Source organism: Protopterus annectens, chromosome 3.part0, assembly GCF_019279795.1.
Source record: "Protopterus annectens isolate FY-2018-M chromosome 3.part0, PAN1.0, whole genome shotgun sequence".
Classification (NCBI taxonomy): Eukaryota; Metazoa; Chordata; order Ceratodontiformes; family Protopteridae; genus Protopterus; species Protopterus annectens.
Window position 1 is genome coordinate 1886067247 of NC_056731.1, and position 9232 is coordinate 1886076478.

The window sequence follows — 9232 nt, forward strand, 5'->3', positions numbered from 1 at the left end:
TGAAAAGAGACATCGAAGAACTCTCTGATCATGCAGCCCAGGCTGGTATGACCCTGACCCTGAGTAGCATCCTGCCCTCATCAAGAATGATACCTCAGTATAAAGAAAAAATGATCAAGTTCAACAATTGGCTACGCTTCTGGTGTCATTCAAAGGGGATCCAGTGTCTGTCAGCCTGGGACAACATGCTCGACAACCCACATTGCTTCACAAGAGATGGCTTGCACCTGTCACCCCTAGGCTTTCGAATACTGGCCAAGGCTCTTGCTGCCCCCATAGTGTCTTTTATAGGCAAGGCTCAAAAGTCAAATCCACCTCCATAAACAGCACATTTAACAAAAAACTGAGGGTTATGCTACTCAATGCCAGGAGTTTAAATGTCAAAATGCACGCGCTCGAAGCACTCCTCAATATGGAGAACATCGACATCTGTGCAGTAACTGAAACCTGGTTCAAGGCTTCAGAGAGCACCCCAGCACTACTGGGCTACAACTCATGCCACACGTTTCAGCCACAGAACACGGACTGAAACACAAAAGGAGGGGGATGTATCCATATTCATCAAGGATACCTACACCTACAGGTTAGTGGCGCAGCATGATACCTCTGAGGTCATCCATGTGCAACTAACATCGGGCAAATCTGCAATGCAAATTGTGGCCTGCTACAGATCACCCTCCATGACCCAGGACCACCACTCCACCTTTCTGGAGACACTGGAAAACATGAAGGTCCTACCGAACACCCTGATATTGGGCGATTTCAAATACCCTACCATTCACTAGGGAAAACTACTCAAGTACAAATTCCCAGGCCCAGCGCTTCATGGAATTCATCAACTCAAATGCCCTGGATCAGCTGGTAAACTCCTCTACCAGAGGTGAAAACATATTGGATCTGGTCATCACCAACATGGGCGACAGGTATTCCACACCGGAGGTGAACCCATCACTGGTTAGATCAGACCATAAACTAATCACTCTGGATGTCCACACCCCACCACCACCCTGAACTAAGGAAACCACAGTAAAAAACTTTTCTAAAGCAAACTTCACCTTACTTAAGACAGAGGTGGTAAGTTTTACAGCCCCCATGCTAAAGGATAACGCTGCCCAAGATGCAGAAACCTTTACAAATGCACTCTATGAGCACCTACAAGGATGCATGGATCGTGCCATCCCTAGCAAAACCAAGACTCCCTCCTCTAAGAGAAGGAAACCAGTTTGGTGGACCCCTGCAATAAACAGGCTATACAATAGAAGGAGGAAACTAATTCAGAAAAAAAGCAAATCCCAAGAAGGAAAGACATCCCTGATCAGTATCAGTAAGAAACTAAGGTCCCTCAAGAAATCATCCAAGGCTAACTTCAAAAGAAAAATAGTCAAGGATTCAAAAGATAACCACAAAGCCTTCTTTAGGTATGTTAAGAATCTAAGTGGCAACTTGCAGATATGCACTGAACTAGTGCAAAATAGCACAAAATATACTGAACCTACTGATATTGCCAACATCCTGGCAGATAGATTCAGTACAAACTTCACACCCCCTCTCACCTCCAAAAGGGCCCACAACAATACCAGAAAAGTGTAGTCTCCCTAAAATCACAGATTCACAGTGAAAATAGCCCTTTCAAAAACCAATAACATAGCATCAATGGGACCAGATGCTGTCCCAGGCTGCATCTTGCATGAACTACAGAACAAACTAACCCCCACCTAAACATGCTGTTCAACCTCAGCCTTTCCACAGGCTACGTGCCCACAGAATAGCGCACAGCAACAGTTACTCCTCTCCACAAAGGAGGGGCCACAACTGACCCTGGTAACTATCACCCTATAAGCCTGACTAGCCTGGTCTGCAAGGCTATGGAGCGCATCATCATGGAACTCATTAACAAAGACATTGTAAACCTCCAAACATTTGACACAACCCAGTTCGGCTTTGTTAAGGGCAGATCATGCCTACTAAACCTGGTTGACTTCTTTGAGACAGTCACCAAGGCTATAGATGTGGAAAAGGTGGTTCACACAGCCTACCTTGACCTCGCCAAGGCTTTCAACACCATTCCCCACTCGGGTATGTAAACCCCTACGTCACGAGATGGGTTGCCAATTGGCTTACAGACAGAACTCACACGGTAAGAATAGTGGGCTCCAGATCTGACTCTAAACCAGTCACAAGTGGTGCCCTGCAAGGCTCAGACCTTGGACCCCTACTGTTCAGCATATACTTCTCAGAAGTACAGGCAAACACAGGAGGACTATGGCTAACCAAGTTCGCCAATGGCTGCAAACTGGGAGCAACAATTGACTCTCCATCTGACATGGACATCCTCCAAAAGGGCCTTACCGAGACAGACACCTGGTGTCAAAGTCATGGCCTCAAGCTAAATGCCATAAAATGCATAGTCATCCCATTTGGGAAAAACAAAACACCCACAAATCACCACATAGGTGGCAGTCCCCTTACTACAGAAGAGGTAATAAGATAACTGGGGACCCAGGTAGATAGTAATCTCTCCTTTGACAATCATATTGCCAAAGTAGTTAGGAAATCTTTCTATGTGGCCCATCTAATTACCAAAGGGTTCGCATCTAGAAATAAAGAGGTTATAGTGCCCCTCTACTCATCACTCATTAGACCCATCATAGAGTACAATGCCCCATTTGGGATGTACCTCACAAGACACTTCCAACAGCTGAAAAGACCACAAAAGTACCTCATAAAGAGGATTACTGGCCTCAAACATATGCCTATGCAGCCCGACTGAAAAAACTCTGGCTGTACTCAGTTGCATATCACTTACTCAGAGGTGATCTCTGCCTGACTTACAAAGCCATGTCCAACTCAGAATTGATGGACATGCTCCACCTAAAGAAATCCAAGTCACTGTGAGCCACGTGCTCTAGTGAGCTAAACCTTGCCACAACAATAAATAGAACATGCTGGAGGGATAGATTCCTGTCACAGAGACTCCCCATGCTTTGGAACAAAATTCCAAATTACATCACGCAGAGCCCCTCACTAACACTCTTCAAGAGAAACCTTGACAAGTGGATGGATAACAGAAAATACACCCCTGGGATCACTTCATTGGCTCTGCTTGACAGAGGATCATTAGGCTTATTAATGCTCTCGGGCAGATAGCCTAGTACCTACCTATGAACCTAAAATGGACTGATGGATGTACAGATGGACTTTGTACTGTGCAGACTTTTTAAAATTATATTTTTAATGATAGAGGCTTTCTTGTTGTCCTGTGAAAATTTGTTGCCACTGAAATCCTGACAGAGGCAGCAAATTGCTATAAACAATCTGGTATCCTTAGGAAACAATGGCTGTAAAAGTCAGCAGGAATTTAGATTTGATGGCTCTGAGCAAAGCTGATAGATTCCATTTAAGATTATCAGTCATTTTTTGAGGTGAAATTATCTTCTAATGAGCAAGGTTCTTTCTATTTTCAAATGATATCTAGAGTATTTCAGTTCTGTCTGTGACCACTGATTGTGACATATGTTTGGGTGCTACATCCAATGGCACAGTTGACAAGTTCAGGTTCCCATGGAATAAGATAGGCACAGTTTCAGACTTGCAATGAAGGATCACAGACAGTGAAACACCTTAGCACTAATTTTGAACCTGCCATTCAGGCTGGCCTTCATATGATCTAGTAGCCCTGGTGTGGTAATATCAGACAAGGGATAGCCACTGTTTTTTAATTCAGATGTGACACTGATGAAATACCAAGAAGGGCCAGCATTTATTTTGAATATGTACTCAGGCAAACACAAATTACAGATGACACCCTATTTATCATCCACCAGGAAACCTGGTCAAACCTCTCAAATGTACAGATTTTTGCAGAATGTCCAGATTTTTGCCTCATATTTTGGTCTATTTCTCATAAAATTGCATTTTTTCTGCAAATCATCGGTAAATCATTGAGGGCTAAATTCAGAAAATAATGACAGATGTTTGAGTTTCAGACTTCATACCCTTCAGAAACTTCATACTATGGGCATGGCCAAGATGCTGACAGGTTGACAGCACTTTTTCTCAGCTCTCTTATCTAAGTTACATTTCTAAACGAAAATTTTAAAAACCGAGACTCCTAAACTTCTTAAACTTAACCACTAACTTCTACAACAGTCTTTGGAAGTCTACATTTGATTATTTTGTTTAAATTCTACAATTTTTCTTTAAAAAATTCAAGCAGAAAGGGCCCAGATTTCTTCACAGAATGAGTTATCAAAAGAACACTTCACAGGACCAGACAATGAAGAAGGAACTACAAACTTTATTATCTACTATGCAGGATTTATCTTTGAATTTTGATAAAATGGGCAAAAAACTCTTTTAAAGAAAATTGCGCAAAACAAATGGAGCAGTTACAATACTTAATAATGCAATTTAAGACTCAGATTGCTGACATAAAAGAAACATTAAATGATATGGAAGGCAGACTCGTGGAATAAGAACAACATCTTGAGTCTCTCTCTCTCTCTCTCAAAACAAAATACTTTTCTAACAAACAAATTAGATGACCTACAAAAGAGGTCACAGAGAAACAACTTGCGTATTTATGGACTACTGGAAAAGACCGAATGAGTCATTATGGTTAATTTCCTGACATCTGGCTTCCAAATGTTCTGAATTTACCTGAATCTTTTTCTTATGGAATTGAAAGAGACTATAGGTCACTGGCAGTTCCTTCATCTTCCAGAAAAGCAAATAAAAGTTCAAGATTAATAACAGTAAGATTTATATCTTATCAAGACAAGGAACTGGTGCTAAAAACTATGTTGCCAAACTCTCCTGTCAAATACCAAGATAATATAATAAGATTTGACGATGATTACTCATTGGAGGTAAACTCTAAAAGAAAGGAATGTTTACCTTTAATAAAGGAATTGAAGAAGAGACATTTTAAGGTTCATTTAGTGTTTCCTGTGAGACTTAAAATATTTTTTCTTGGATGGAGGAAAGATTTCTGACACCTTGAATGCAGCTGTGTCATTTGTAACTTCTAACAAAATCTTTAAATCTAACAGAAGAAATGGACTGGACCAGTTTTATTCTAAAATGCCAAGCAGCAAGGAATAAATGGAAAAAAAAGTAGACAAAAAGAAGAAGAGAATAAATGACAAGTAACTTTTGAATAATTATTTTACATGTTTTTCCTTGTATACCATACACAAATTATCTAAAAGGAACCACACTTTACTCAGATGGCAAATCTATGAAGTTCCCTAAAATATACAATAAAAATAATGCTTTTCCAACTATAAGGACTAAAATTCCAAAAGGAAAAGTGTAAAAGCATTTTATTCTTGTTTATTAACTCTCTAGGTCACTAACCTAACAGCTTGGTATTGCTTGAGCAAATCTGCATAAAAATATCTCTCAAAGTATAGTAAATAACAATAGAATAATAAATTAACAATGCTTTATCTACTTATACCTTTTGTTAGAGTGTTTTAGTGTCATAGTCTCAGACAAGTTACTTTAAAAAAGGAAGAAGGAAAAAAGCTTAAAGAAAATGAAAACTTTAAAGTACATCATACTACATGTTTGTGTGCGTGTGTGTGTGTGTGCATGTGTGTGTGTGTGTGTGTGTGTGTAGTGTAGACATAGAGTTATTTACAGACTAAAAGGCACTTAAATGAACATTTAAAATGTTTATTTGAACATACAGTTTAATATAGATTTCTAAACAAGTTTTAAACTTTAAGAAACAGAAGATGTGCCTGTTTTTTTAATTCTTTGTCTATGAATGGTTCATGGTTTAACTGATTTAATAATTAGTAAATGCCTAAACAGGAAAATAAATGTTGTTCTTCTTTTTCATATGGAATGAACAATGCTTATTACAGTTAAACTAAAACTAGTCCCAAGTAAATATAAGTAAAGTAAATGTAAACTTGATTTTAACTGCAGAGACATGTTTGGGCTTTATAAACAGCCATTTAGAAGGATAGAAAGCTCTCAAGCACTCCTCGATTCAAATTGCTTACTTACCTGTTTCTCAGCTTTCCGCCGAGGTTCCACGCTGAAAAGCTTGTTTGCTTGTTTTGCAAGATGGTTTTTCCATTATTAGCATATTTAGAAGATGAAAATCCCTTTGTGACCATGTGAGTGCTTGGAAACAAAAGTAAAAGGCTCAGACATGATGTAAGCACTCAGGTTAAAGGTTAACAAGGAAGTGCTTGAATTTTTCAGCTTCTTAAAGGGATATTTACCTAATAACATGCAAAGCTGTACAATTTGCATAAGAGTAAAATAAATGAGAGATTTATTAATTATTAATAAGTAATTTAGTGAACTTATAAAAGATACACAGTATATCTGATTTTAATGAAAATAGACAGGAAATTGCTGTAATTAGATCATATAAATAAGGAGATTAATGTGAGGCAGACTGTGCTACTACACAATATAATAGCAGCTTCACTGGGTTTAACTAGAGATGGAACCTCGTTATACATTTCTATAGATCATAATTGTTTTGCTGGTTAGTTAGGTTAATCTGAATGACAAGAATTAATCTATTCTTATCAAAAGGAGTTTGACTAATGGACAATTGTTGTCTAATTATAAGCAAACACAAGAAGTCATTGTAACTTGCATTATTTTAATATCAAATTAATATGCTTAATATAGTAATATGGTTATGTTAAATGTTTTTTCTTGGATTTAAAATAAAATTTTATGAAAAATGTCTTATATGACTAGGATACAAGACATACCAAGCCTTTTTTCTAGAGAGAATGTATAGATAATTGGGCTGAAAAATGACTCTTAGAGGGGGTGTTAGGGGGTATGCTTAAATGGCTAGTCTATTCCAAGCTGGGGGTTGTTTCCCCATAGGAAGGTTAGTTTGTTTTTTGTCTCAAACTTTAAGATTTTATTGTTTAATTCCTTTTTATTGGGTGTCTATGAGTTGTAAGTACTTTGCTACATCAAATGAAAGTAAGGCATTCTCTTTAGTTAAATCTATGTGCTTATTAGTTAAATATATTCACATGACTAGCAGTTTGGGTGGTAATAATTTAACTATGAAATGTATTTCCATTAATGTAAATGGTCTGAATAATAATTGTAAAAAGGAAAGTCTCTTAAAATATTTGAAAATGTTTAATGCACAGTTTATTTTTTGCAAGAAACACACTTTACACAAGAAGACATAAAGAAAATTAACACAAATAACTATATAGTTTTAGTACGTTCACACTATAAACAAAAGAAGAGAGGAGTAACAGTCCAATGGAAAAACTCAGTCTTAATGCCAAAAATTTTAAATACGTATTATGAAAAAACAAGGATGCTGTGTTTAGCAATGATTCCATAAATGGGAAGATATATACTCTGGGAAACATCTATTGGATACCTGGATTAGGTGTCAAAGTAGCCAAGCAGCATTTATATTTATTTATTTATTTATTTATTTATTTATTTATTTATTTATTTAACATTTGTTTACAAGGATAGTCCAGCTGGACAGCAGGTGTCCATTTTCAGTGGAGTCCTGGGAGAAAAGCTCCAAACAGTTACAGAGTAGAGAACAATTAATAATAATAATCAAGGTGACAATGTTTAGGAAACACATGTAGAAAGGGTATTAATACAGAGATGACGTACAGATATATGATGATTATACATGTTATAGTCAAGTGTAGGTACAATGTTATTACATTATAGAGCATTAGTATATTATAGGCTTATGAGCAGCTGCGGTGGTGCAGCAGTTAGCATTGCTGCCTCACAGCAAGAGGTTCTCTAGTTTGATTCTCGGCTGGGGTGCCTTCTGTGCGGAGTCTGCATGTCCTACCTGTGGTCGCATGGGTTTCCTCTGGGTGCTCCGGTTTCCGCCTGCATCCCAAAGACATGCTGCAGGTGGATTGGACACTCTCAATTGGCCCTAGGTGTGAGTGTGTGCCTCCTGCGGAAGGTTCAGCGCTGGGCTGGCAACTCGGCATCGTAAAATTCCACTGCCAATCGTTCTGCAGACCGTTGTTCCACTGTCGCGACCCCTAACCGAGATAAGCTGAAAGGAGATGATGATGATAATGATGATAAATCAACAACAGTCTGGAAATGAAAGTACAGTTGTTTGCAAATGATATTTTGTTAACCTTTAAGGATGATGACACGTCTCTAAAAACTAATAAATTTAATTGAACATTTTCAGAGACTCTTGGGCCTTAAATTCTAATACAAAAGGCATAAATAAGGATTTTTCTAAATATATACCTGCTGACAAGATAAAATACTTAGGGGTTACATTAACAGATGAACTACAGAAGACAATAACAATTAACTACTATAATACTCTAAATAACATTAAAACACTCATCCAAAAATGGAATAAATACTTTTTTACAATGCAGGACACGCATTATATAATTAAAATGATTATTTTTCCAAAAATATACTTTATATAAGCTTTTTCTATACCTACTCCTAAATCTTACATAAAACAATTTAATAAACTAATGCTAAACTTCTTATGGTATCCCAATAAACCCAGAATACTTCTGAATCATCACTTAAATGACTGAGAAGCAGGAGGAATAAGTCTTCCAGAAATAAGAATATATGCACAGTCATCTAGTACAAAAACAATATCTTTATGGGTAAATAATGCTTATTCTGCCAGAGGCAAACACATACATGAAAATATATGGCTAAATCAAGTCTTACATTACCATCACAATATACTGAGTTGGTTTCAAATAACCTTCTTTGAATGATCAGAGAACATTTTGCAGAAAACAAACATAAGCGCATAAGTTCTAAGTTTGTAAAAAACATATTAAATGGATATAAAACCCTTATGAATATGAATCCCAACATAAGAATGGTCATTCTTGCTATATCCTATTGCAAGCATGCAAAATAACATAAAACAATTGATATAGATATAATCAAGACTCTTAGAAAGCATGAAATTAATTATTTATCAGTTACTAGACTCTGAAAAGGTTTTAACAACGGAACTAATAAAGAAAACAATATCTAGGTAATGATCTATGGCTAACCATGCAAGACATAAGACAGTACATTTAAAACAGAACAGAGACAACGCAATTATCAGTCAGACAAAATATATCTAAACTTACAGAACACTTGTTTTTTTCAACAACACAAGCTGTTCGTGGAAAAGGTTACTTATCAAACATCTTTAAAATGATTAAGAAAATGAACTTATATCATACAAAGAATCTGTGGGACT